The sequence below is a fragment of the Dromaius novaehollandiae genome, chromosome 6 (assembly GCF_036370855.1).
Source record: "Dromaius novaehollandiae isolate bDroNov1 chromosome 6, bDroNov1.hap1, whole genome shotgun sequence".
Classification (NCBI taxonomy): domain Eukaryota; kingdom Metazoa; phylum Chordata; class Aves; order Casuariiformes; family Dromaiidae; genus Dromaius; species Dromaius novaehollandiae.
Genome location: NC_088103.1, coordinates 14809139 through 14822115, shown reverse-complemented (window position 1 = coordinate 14822115; position 12977 = coordinate 14809139). Strand labels below are relative to the sequence as shown.

General features: G+C 37.7%; 1 long non-coding RNA gene across 1 annotated transcript in view; it reads right to left on the bottom strand.

Annotated features, from left to right (window-relative positions):
- Positions 1-12977, bottom strand: part of LOC112993271 (uncharacterized) — a 436804-nt gene that overhangs the window by 392930 nt on the left and 30897 nt on the right. The window contains exon 2 of the long non-coding RNA XR_010389663.1: positions 6505-6571. This is a non-coding gene — a long non-coding RNA (uncharacterized LOC112993271). The remainder of the gene's footprint in view (positions 1-6504; positions 6572-12977) is intronic.

Sequence of the window (12977 nt, the reverse complement as noted above, 5' to 3'; positions counted from 1 at the left end):
TAAATTTTGTGAGAAGGTGAGTCATATGCAGGCAGCAGTTGTGTTTATTTTTGCAACGGGACACACGCAATTAAAATATATTTCATTTCATACAACACCACACTGCAACAGTGCCCTTAGTCAATTAATAGAAAAATGTAGTGGGAAACAACTCTTCCTTTAATTTCTATAGTATCTACATAATGTCAGCCACCTCTACCGTATCCACTAAACACCAAATATACCTAAAAATCCATATCCTAAATTCAGCATGATTCTGCAAACGTCACTTGGGATTTTTTTCCCACAGCATTCAAAACATGAAGCCTGTATGCCATTTCTTTTGTTCTAAAATTTTCATGTAACTAGGTACTTTTTTTTTTTTTTTTTTGAAATAATCAGAAAAAAATACATCTATGATTTAAGTCATATGCTCCTTAGCAGCAAGCTATCCAACTCTATGTATTCCTATGGGTAAAATCCAGATGCCTCTGAACCTTAACGTAAGAATATATATTCTAGAAATAAGGAAGATCATAACTGCACTTAACCAATTGCATATGCAGTATTCAACCTCAATTTCCATTACATAACTAAAATGCAAGTAGTGAATAAATCTTGCCACGTAGACGTGGATATTATCTTTGAAACAACAGGCAATTATGTGAAATCATACCATGCTTACTCTTCAAAAGCTTCTAAAACACTGTGACAAGCTCTGTAGCTGTAACACTTTATTAAAAAAGTATGAAAAAGGAAGAAATGAACTTTTATCCCTATGGGTACAAGGCATACAAATATCACACAGTACCCAGATTTCAGAGAGAAGGGCTTCACAAGCAAGGCTAACTTGCCTACCACAAGCTTTCAGAGGGCTTTTCTGCCCTACCTAGAAGAATAAAAAGCTGTCTCTATTAGTCAATGGGAGCTTTGTTGCTCACTGCTGCAAGACCACTACTTTGGCAAGATATCCAAGCAAAACACTGAAATGAGATGTTTCATCATGAAACTTTTTCTGGACATTGCATTCTGGAAAAGAGAGCAGTAACTTCCTTGAGTTAAGACACTGCACTCTGAAGCAGTCTTGTGACAATTAACGGGGTGGGTTTTATTGTAGGAATGCCACATTGCCTGATCCCTATCTATCCAAGAAGCTCGCTTAGAAGAGTATTTGCAATAGCTTTCTGAAACACCAAATTTGAAAGATGATCATAACAATGAATATGTATAGCCTCAGGCTCATCTTACTTGCAGTCTTTTTACAGAAATGGCTACTGATGTTCTGCCATAATCATAGCATGGTCATAACATTATCTGCAGCAGCTTAGAATTTTTTATAAGCAAGTTATATTAGTCACTGATGCCATTACCTTGGCTGATGTGCAGGTTACATTGCACAAATCAGTGACCACGTACATTCCTATTATCTTCCACATACTGCTTTCACTTCAACAAAGATGATTAGTTTCATCATCCATCATAACTGTGTGCCACTTTCCAGAGCGCTCCTCAGAAAAATTCCTTGTGGCTTTAAGAGCAAGAGTGTGCATTATCTCATTTTGAGTAAGTGGACCTATGGATAGGTCTCTTGTTTTTAGCCACCTGGAATTAACTGGAATCATATTCAGCCCACAAACAAATCTGAATAACACAGCCAGCCTCTCCCTTTAAGGGGTTGTTTGCAGCTTGTTGAGTAAAGTGTAAGGATAACATACAGTATTTAGTGCTTTGATTTGGAACTTCAGGTTCCCCCCCTCATCTTTTCAAAAGCATGAAAGCTTAAGGTGTCACCAATATCCCCCACAATCTTTTTGAAGCATATCTACTACTTTGCCGAGAGATGAAGATCCTGGTAACTCATTCTTGTCTCCACTTACTTACTGTGAAAGCCTTACCAAGGTATTTAGTCAGAAGTTTACTAAGAGGACTACAAAGTACACTGTCAACACCAGGAAAATAATAATCTACCAAAAAAAAAAAAAATCAAATGCAAATAGGATTAGGAAAAACTGTCATCAGTTCTTATTGCAGACAATGGCAAAGACAGCTCAAGCCTACAACTATTTTTCCTCTACGTACGATTAGTTGTGCTTTCAGTGATTTCACTTCAGCACACTTTCCTGTGCTTGCCTCAGTCACTCAATAAAAATGACTTGCAGAATTAAACACACAATTTCATCTAGCAAACCCAATCATTGGACCCTTAGCTTTTCAACAACATTATTCTTCGCATGAGAGGAAAAGGGAAAAATGAAAGGAAGAGCAGTTCTTACTCAGTCTGATGGTTTTATAGGAACACAGTTACCTGGATACATTACAGGACATCTAAGAGTCCCTCTCTCACCATTGAGAGATGAAACAACTAGATAGATGAATATATGGCAGCTAATAGCCCCTGGGCCATCCAGCTGGACAGGACCAAGTACAAAAGGACACAAATGTACTGCGCATTTCAGGGTGTCCAGCAGCCCCTCTCATTACTGAAGAGTACAAATGGAACTTGTGCAGCTGGAAGGGAGCAGCTGGGAGAGGGCAATCAGCCAGGGGCTCTGGGAGACAGCCCAAGAAGAGGAGCAGCAGCTGGCTTTTCCCAAGAGGGGAAATCAGAAGAGGTTGTGCAAAGAGAAAGGTAGACAGGCTCTTAAGTTCATGAAAATAAGCCCCTAAAATTCCATTTTCTCTGAAACAAAAGAACGATAGAAAGAAATATTTATTCTCACAATAATTTCAAAAGACAGCATCACCCTTTTCCACAGAAACTAAAACCTAAAATTTTTATTCAAGAGAAACCTGCTCCTAGAGTTAGCCAAGTTCTCTTGAGAAAGAGATGAACAAATCATTACCCAACAGAAAACCCACTTATGGAAATCAGATAATTTTATAGAAATTTCTGACAGCAGATTTGCACTTCAACAGCAACATCCTGACTTTGATTTATTTGGGTAATCTGTATTTATTACAGACTGTATTTGCCATTTAAATGAAACAACAGTTCTAACTATTTACCCTTTCTTTATGAAGGATGGTTTTTAGAAGCTCTTCCCATCGGCCTAATTTTCTCCTGCTGTATCCAGCATAAACTTTACTCTAGTCCATAAGGGTAGCTGAATACAGGCAGCAACTACAACAATATGACAAAGAATGTGACAGGTAATAAATTAAAAACCGAGCAATTATAATAGTCTCAAAATAAAAGTTTAACAGGTCATAACAATTAATTGTTTATAATTGTCAGGAGACTGAGTTTCAACTGGGAATGCCAGAGGGACTGCTTTATAAACACCTATTTAAAAATTTTGTGAATGGCTTAATAAAAAGCCATTCATTAAGTTGCTCCCAGGAAACCTGTGGGCAACAAAAAATTTTGAGGTAAATGATGAAACAGAATGTCATAGAAAGGAATCGGCGCAAAAATTAGGACAACACAAGGTGAAACAGCTACAGTACAACTAACAGTGAAATCATGCAAGATAGACTTTTTGAAAAGAAAGCTATCTGTGAAAGGGCTGCTTCTGGGCCTGTGATGATAAACAGCTCTCAGTAATCCCATGGCCTGCTATGCAGAGTCCACTGTTCCATGTGACTCAATATGCTAAAAGACTGCTGTAGTCCATTATGTTAAATGTTTTAAAAGGCCGCAAGTCTTAAGTCAGAGTTTGAATTAGCCCCGTCTCTTAATGACTGACAAGTCAAGGACTCTGATCAACCAGACTGATCCATGAATGACAGGGGCAGGGGATGTAAATCAGTAAAGAAACATCAGGATAGCAGAGATGAGGTTTATTGTGAGAACAAAATATGGAGATAATAGGCTTTTTCACCCCTTATCCCTGCTTCAGGATCGTTCGTTTGACACTAAAGCTAACAAGGATGGATTGAAAGAAGCTAAGTTCATCGTCAAAGTCACTACTCTGCCATCTCCTGCTGTCTCAGGATCAGTGAAAGTTTGGACCTTGAGACCATTATGTGACCAGATGGAGCTAGAGAGGGACTGGATGGGATCTCTAAAACATTTTACCAAACCTTAATCACTATTTATAAACCTCTCAATTACTGCTTTTTCATACCTTCTTCCTTTTTTCCCCCTCTATCTTTTTGCCTTTCCTTTCAAAAGATTCTGGCAAGATCCTATCTTTGGAATTCTGTTGTGAACCTGTGACCGAAAACACAGATAAAGCAAGTCTTTAAACACCCTCAAATACTGGCACATATTTCTAATGTCTTGAGGATAAAGGCAGTAAATTGTGCCCATCTTTCTCTAGCAGTGAAGCTGCAGCCAAGAGCAGAAGAATTTTTCTATCTTTTTGCCTACATCAGATGCTCAAAGGAAGGTGGACTTTGAACACCAACAGAAGCTCCAACCCATCTCAATTAAATTTCTTCTCCTTTTCTTCACAACACATTGTTAATATTTTTAATGTCATATTTTCCTTATTGAAACTTATCACCAAAGGAAAAAAGAGGATTGCTAAAGTGAAATCCTCCCCTGTTTATTTCCATTTTAAAAATATGTAAATGTTGGACTTTTTCCTTGATCTTCTGTAGCTTTAATACAGCATTTTAAATGACTTCCAGGGGTTACCACCAGCTGACGCAGTACTAAAGTAGATAAATTCCCAGTACATAAAACTAGAATTCTTTTAACTCTTTCATCCTTAGATAAACATGGTCATACTAAAACATACTCCTAGCCAATTTATTCCATCAGATTCAGCATGACAGCTAGAAAGAGCAACATGCTCTAAAGCAGAGTGATACTAAGGTGAAAAAAGGTATTTTAAGTTTGTATTTTTTCCTCAGAGAAAGTCTTGCTGGAGTGCTACATACAATTCTGATGCCCAGTTTTTATGAATGTGGAAAAATTGAAGGGATTTAAGAAAGGAATCAAAAACTGTTACTTAAGGTTTTGAATGAAAAGTTTAAAAAGCTGCTTATCCTAGAGGTAGTTAAGGGGCAATTGCATCACAGTGTATAAAGACCTACAAGGAGCAGAATTTGATGGCAAAGCAAGCTCTTCAATACCATAAGCAAAGATGGAACAAGGCTGAAATAACTGAACCTGAAACTAGACCTATTAAGCATAGCAATAAGAAATATGGTTATCATGGTAAGAGGCATTAATAGCTTACAAAGGATTCTCTAACACTGAAAGTTTTAAAATCATGATTGAATAGGTTTACATACAATACCTAGCTTAATTCAAGCAAAGGTACTAGATCTAAAGCCAACATGTAGAGGAGTTCTATAGCCCATTACCAAAAAGGCCAGACTAGATACTCACAGTACTCAGTTATGGTCTTAATGGCTACAAATCTATGACTTACTTCTCACCTTAATTCTAAGATGAGGTCAGAAAACTTGCAGACCAAATTGCTCTTTTACATGCAGTCATATAGCCATGTGTTCCCATCCTTTCACACCAAAAAAATGCAGTCATCTGCTATAAAAACCTGTTTTCAAACTGTACATACAAGTCAAATTACACCACTTCTCATACATGCTCATTCAACTTAACACAGAAAATGGCACACAAGAAAAAAACATGCATGACCTCCATCATCTGAAAACAGACGCAAAATACAAAGAAAATGATGAGTCTAGGAAAACAAAGCATTTAATCCTCAGGTCAGCATTATGCTATAAATGCATCCTTCTCTGCCCCTTTGTCACTCCTAAAGTAAAAATACAGGGATTAGCTATTTATAAGAAGAAATTTAAGAGAGACCACTGTAAATATATATACTGCATGAGCACTACTGAGTTACTCTGATCATTTCCAAGTGTGTATATGCTTGAACATAGATCTTTAAGCCTTTATCTGTTTTAAATTATATATTTTAGACAGCCAGGTAGGAAACTCATGGAAGAAAAATCCACCAAGAACTTTTGAACTACAAGTCACTCTTTTGCAAGCTGATGGAGCCTGGGTAAATATCCTTGGACACTTAAAATCTGTAAGAGTAGCTAGAGCCCCAAGGATGGATACAAAGTTAGAAAGAGGGAATTTGGAAACACAGCATATTTCAAATACTATTTTGGATTTTTTCTAAGGCCCAAGCATCTTGTTTTATGTCACCATCACTGTTGTACTCAGCCTCCCTATTGGTACCTCTCTCATATGGCATTTTAAATTGAAGTTCCTTTGGACTATGGCAATTCCTGGGACATGTTGATGCAACAATTACAACATAGCAAAACAGTATTTCATCACCCTACATGTGGTAGGGCATTTCTTCCTGTAAGAACAGACCAAATTCCATACAGTTTGGGAATATTCTGCATATTTCAAAACTCATTAGTAGACTGTTTATCCTTAAGGCAGACATCTTTGTAATAAAAATATTTAAAAATAAACATGATAATCTTGATGAATCCACTAGGAACAGGGAAACCAGCCATGGCAGGGGGGTGGGAAAGGGAGGAATGCACAAGGACTCTTTGAACAAAAAATTTCAGTAGCATGTCAAAAAACTAACAACCTGGACACCTGTTTTGTCTTCAAAAACATAAATCATAAGGAAGTACCTCTTTAGAGCTGAAGCTAGTCAGTCACTGGTTGAGTCTTCCGTACACAGCTTTCTTCCCATGGAACCTGAAAAAAGACAGTTCTTTAAAAGCGTTTCCCTTGGGGATTCTAAGAGGTACGCTTCAAATATTAGGAATGTTAGGCATTGCTCCCCCCCCCCCAAGTTTGCATTATTGACAACATCAATATCTATACTTAGAAAGCTGCAAATAAAGTAAGTGTAGAAGAAACCTGGAAAAAGTTAATTGATAAGTAAGGTTCAGGGCCAGGGGGGAAGCCTTGCACTGTGCAATACAATACCCGCTGCAGAACCAGAATTCCTTACTGGAGTATAGCATTTTTACTGTATTAACAACAGCTAGAATAAATCCAGGAAGATGCAGAGCCTGAAACAAAACCGTGTCATAGGGTATCAGAAGCTCTTTAATGTATTCTCTTCCGAAATTACTATTATCCCAGAGAGGTCAAAAGCTAACTGTTATATTATTACCACTTCTAGCTTTAATGAAGCCAGATTGTCTCTCTCTAATTAACCCTAATAAGCTCTAGTTAAGCCAGTTTACAAAGGTATGAACAGAAAGCATCTCTATCATCTTAACATTACAGTGGAGTAACACACTGATTATCCAAAAAGCTCTCCAAGTTTAAGAACTTCGAGAAAGGTAAAGAACAAATCATTTAAAATTGTAAAGCCTCCTAAGATATTTAGCTCTAATTCAAACAGTAGATCCAGTTTAAAACAATTCCTTCCCTTCTATACTTTGTCCCCATCTCTCCCCACCATTAGCTAATCTAGAAGAATAGGTCAGAAAACACATTATGCATGGTTCTGGAGGACTCTGGCCACCGATGAGACTTCTCCCAAAACCTATTGTGCTCAAATCCTAAGGCAGGTTTTATGTGCTATATGTTTCAGTCTTATGAAACACAATTGCAGACGTCTTATCGCTTCCATAGCTATTCAATGTGGAAAACGGTGCACCTCTCTACCCCGGTTGAGCAATGGATGCCTGTGATGACAAGAAGGGGAATGGGCCTTAGAAGTGATTAACTGGAATAGAGTAAACCAGCCAAGGTTAACAGCATTTTGTATTGTCCTGACTGGCTGCTTATAGGCCTCTGACTGATCCAGCACAATAGAAGGCATCCTGATTTAGAACAGGAAACAGAAATCTCCACTAATTCATTGTGATCTGGTTAGAAAACCAGACCTGCAAATAACATTTTCTCCTGCCTCTGATGGATACTGCTGATGAAATCCTCCTAAGTAATGTGGTCTTAGAGGGATGCAAATGCTTTTCAGGGGGAAGTGAAGTCGCTCAGAATTGAGGAGCTTTTTTCACATTTTAATCAATAATGAAAAAAACATGCCTATTACAGTGAAAATTCCATGAAGCAGCATGAAATTTTCTTAAGAATCAGACAACTCTTTTATAGATGCATCTGAAGCAAGCAGACAGGGAAAAACTGAATTCTAAGCCAGTATTTTCACATACACCAGAATTCTGAAATTCTTCAAAGTTTCCTATTGAAACAGCCAACTGACACAAGCCCTCTGCTACATGAATAGTCAGTAACCCCTTGTACCATCAGCAAGATACCACAAAAATATATTAGCCTTCCATAAGTCAGATCTTTACAAACCAGGAATAGCTGATGGCATAGGGTAATTCTGGAAAATAAAACTGGGGGGGGGGGGGGGGGGTTCAAACCCCATGAGCAGGTACTATTTTTCCTATGACCTTTTCATAAAGCTTTCCCATTTCATGTTTTACTTGTCAACTTGCAAATAGTGTTGAGATTAATCTGCTGCGTTAGAAAAAATATTCTCAGAGACCAGATTTCTGCTGTTGCATCAGAAATGAAGACAGTTAAATCTGTCTCCCTGGTAGAAGCCTCTAACCTGTCTATGTAATTCTCTTTACAAGTTCTGAAACCTGTCAACATGTTATTTTACACAGTGGCATGGCTAATAACTACATCTTAGCTTTAAAGCACATAACACGTTTTTCTGAAATCAGTTCCATTATTACAGGACCGAGGCTTAGTTTAACTTCTTTCAATTGAAGCAGACTGCCATGAACCCCTGCAAATGTCTGTGAAACAGCTGGATCCACAACAGTAAAATTCTAGAAGATAACAAAAGAGAGCAAGCTTAAAACGGGCACATCCTTTGAGACTGACTTGACTGCATTACTATTTTTACTGACAAAACAACAAAATTAGTAGATTGAAGACCTCAGCCTAAAGATAGATGGCCTTTAGAGATATGAAACAGTGTAGCATAAGTTTACTCTCAGTTAATTCTTATCAGGTTGGAGATGAGGTCTATGCTACAGAGTGAAAGATGGCTTAAGAAGTGCAAACAAAAGATAATATTAAATGAGAGTGGATAAGGTTTGAAGGTATCACTGCTAGTCCTATTTAATACTTTCATTAATGATCAGGAGGATAGAGTATAAAGCGTGATAATTAAGTTTGCAGATTAGAAGGATTAGAAACATGAGCAGAAATTACCAGCAAAATGCCATTTGGAAAAACCACAGGCTAAGAAATCTGGGACAAAATAATCCATATAGCCAGCCTACACATTTTCAGTAGTAAGGACAACTGGAACTTGATAATGTAATAAAACAATAAATATACACACACGTGTACATACATACATGGTCTGGGACTGGATACAGAGAGGAATTCTGTATTTGACTGTACACTACAGTTGATAGGAAAGCATGAAAATTTTCAATAAAGTATTTGGAAACTTCTCTAAACTGATTTTGTTCTTTTAAGAAAACTTTACGTAAAAATTACTTAGCCTCCAAGATGGAAGGAAAGTTTTGATTATCTAATACAAACTAAAACTCACCCATGAATTTAGGCAACAGGTCACAGTTTGTGTCTGATCTCTAGAGTTAAGTCTCCAGGCTCTACCAGTAAGCCTATATGCTTAATAGGGAATTCATTTCCAGAAGCCTTTAACTATAAAGATAGATAAGAATAATCAGAAGCAATTCAAAGGAAATCAATGAATGAAAAGGGGAAAGGGCAGTAAGAGCAGTTTAGAAAAGAGGATTAAAAGGAGCTGAACACACTTATGATGGCTACAGGGTAACTCAAAGAAGGGTGGACCAACCTTCCAATGGATGAAGAGACACTCAGTATTAGAGACACAAAGCAATTATTCTCCAGACTAATTAAGACAAGCAAAAGTTTTAAAAAGTCTATTTCACTAAGATATTCTTGGCTACAAAGTACTGTCCTAGGTGAAGCTGCAACTTTTTCAAGCATGAGTCAGCCAAACCACAGTAAACGTATATGACAGGGGACAGCTCTCACTAGCACCTAAATCAACTGGTTGACTTTGCAGGTCTGCCCATCAATAAATTAATTTTAACAAAGACATTCATTTGCTCATATACTAACATCTTAAATAAAAAAAATGCGTCTTTGTCTGCCTAATGAAATACCTTGGCTCTTTAGCCCTTTAAAATACACATTAGTCCTCTTAACTCTGTGAACTAAGAAAGAGTAGTAGTAAAATGGAATTTAATCCTAAATGTAATGACAGAAGTAGAGATATACAAGTGTTTTCCTCACACATGTTAAACAACAGCAATTGGCCAGCATAAGAAGGATCTAAGATAAACACAGAGGAGCATTTCAAATATGTATGAAGATGCACAGACATAACCTTGCAGTGCCTCAAACACCTGAATACAAAGACAACAAGCAGCAAAAAAGCTGCTTTTGCATTTCTTGAAGAAGCTTGGTTTTAACTCTCATTTCCTGCTTTTATTCACCTATGATAAACACGACAACTGAAAAGGTCAATACAGAGGACCCATTAGCTACCAGAAACAATAGTCCCACAAGTTCGTGCAGATTCCAAATCAATGACATGCTGGCACAACAATGAATACAGAGGTAAAGTAATTTTACTCCACAGCCTAAGCTATGGCATCATAAAAGCTCCCAAATAAAACTTGGTTAAATAGGAAAGTTATAGAATGGAAATTTGAAACTAGAACTGCCACGTAAGTCTGTTAGGTTTTGCAGTTAAGCACAATACACAGTTCACCGAGCTTTTCAGAGAAGAGTCCATCAGAAAGAAGCAAAAGCTAAACCAGACTGACTCATCTTCACAAAAAAAGCGAACTGGTACAAGCGCCAGTCCCTGAAAAACTGCCATGATCATCCAGTTTGCTTACATCCAGCAGATACTTTGAATCAGCCTGTCTCTGCCACTTAGCATCAGCCAGTAAAGTTAAACTACTCCGCAGCTGGATTTGTAAACTACGTTTGAACGTTGTAATAATGCAACTATAGAAAGTAGCTATTCATCATAATTCTACTACTTTGATTCTTAAAATTTTGATTTTGAAAAACACACAATGTTTTTATAAAAACACTAAGTTAAATCATTTACCCTTGAAAAATCTAATTACAATAAATTCTCATCATTTTTCCAGCAAGGTGCAATTATTCCTTTCCTCTAATAGTGAAAAGTGATTAAAACATAGAGCAATGATCAGTTAAAGGAAAAGAAATACGATGGAAATCAAGTAGGCACAAGATCAGATTTTTACAGGGCTATAGGGATGAGAACCACATAAATATTTAAGGCCACATCCAAACATGGGATTTGAGCATTTGAAGTAGGTCTTATCCAGAAACTAGTCATCTAAGACTAGATCTAATAGAAGACAAGAGTACCACCAGTATGACAGAGACACCACCAGCCCCAACAGGAAAGCCTTAATCTTGCAGCACTCATAGATCATACATACTTCACTCTTATTTCTGGGCAGTTGGAGCTCTGCCTCTGTGCATGCTCAGACCTAGCCCAGACCAAGCAGTGCAGTGTCTGGCTCATGCCTATGTTGGACCAGTTTTCAGAGAAGAGCCATTCCATTTGCTAAATCTTCAGCAACAGTTGTTTTCAATGCACTTTACTACACCCTCCCAGGGTTGGGCTCCCTGTAATAGGCAGCACCTGCCAAAGGTTTTTTTTTGAAGCAACAGCTGCCAGAGACTGATGGGGGAGTAATGTCTCCATTTCATGTAATGATCTAGGTGCTGCCAGACACTCACCAAAATGCAACATTCTTATCCCAGCCCCATCTGCTGCCTATGGGAGACTAGTGTTACCTCAACTGCTAGGGCCACAGGACCCGTGTTTTGCCCACCTTATTATCAGCCTCCCCCCCCCCCCCCCCCCATTAGGACCTTCTCCACTGTTGCTGTTGAACCTGGACTATTATTCAGGAAAGAAATCAGGATTCATTGTGTGAGAAAAGCAATACAAATGTAGCAGTTAGGGTGACATGTGATGTTGGAGGCTCCGAGCTGCACTTCCAGGATGATTCTGACAAACTAACTGCACCCAGAGGTGCTGACAGACAAGGGGCTACAGTCTCTTAGCACACCTCATTTGAGATGCAACACATGTCAGTTGACTTCAGCACACAGCCTTCATGAGCAATCCTTTTGGAACAAGGGGCTTTAAAGGGGGAAAAATTGGTCATTTATCCAGCATTAAACTAGTATCTCTTTCAACAGTTACATTATAAGGCTGCTAAATCTCCTCAATTTTTCAACCATCAGTTACACAGACAATTTACAGTGATGAATACTTTTATCACCTTAATCCAAAAAATTATTTAAAAACACCTGCTTAATTCTAAGCATATAAGTAAATCCAAAAGACTTCCATTAAACATGTGCTTAAAATCTTTGCTTAAGCAAAGCCTTATATCGATCCTTTTCTAAAACATACCTAAATAAAAGGAACAGTTGAAGTATATGAGTTAAAGCATGCATGGAGGCTTTCATCATTTATGACTAGAATTAATAATATTTGAAGTCAATTCATGACAAAGATGGTTGCTTAGGAAATCCAACTGCACCTGAAAAATTGCTGATTAGCTCTAAATTTATAGCTGATAATTTTTCTTCACAGAAAGACACAGTGTAGAATAATTCAAATTGCAAATAAACTGTGCTTGCTTTGTAATAAAAGATTAATACAGCCTGGCTTTTAATGGTGTTTGTAAAGCCTCTAAAATTTAACCAAAAAGATAAGAAAATACACATACACCACAACATATAAAGAATCCTGATCTGCCATCATAGCAAAAAGTTTCAGCGTCCCCCCCTAATGACCAAGCTTCCTCTGCGTAGCACAAGGCAGTAAGACAAACAAAGCCAATCACTCTGCCAAATTGAGGAGTCATGTTTACATCACAGTGTTTATTCTATGTCCTCAACCAAATCAGAACTTTCAAATCCCTTCTCCTTTTCACAAAGATCATATTATCTAGCAATTTATCACAATGGCTTTTCTTTTTTACTACCTGAAGTTTTCTAGAAGATTTTATATTCTAGAGGTGTCTACAGGGTCTGTTTTTAAGTAGGTCCAAACAATCTTCTGCTCATAGTGTAAAGCCATGCAAAGCATGAGCCTGCTCCAAAC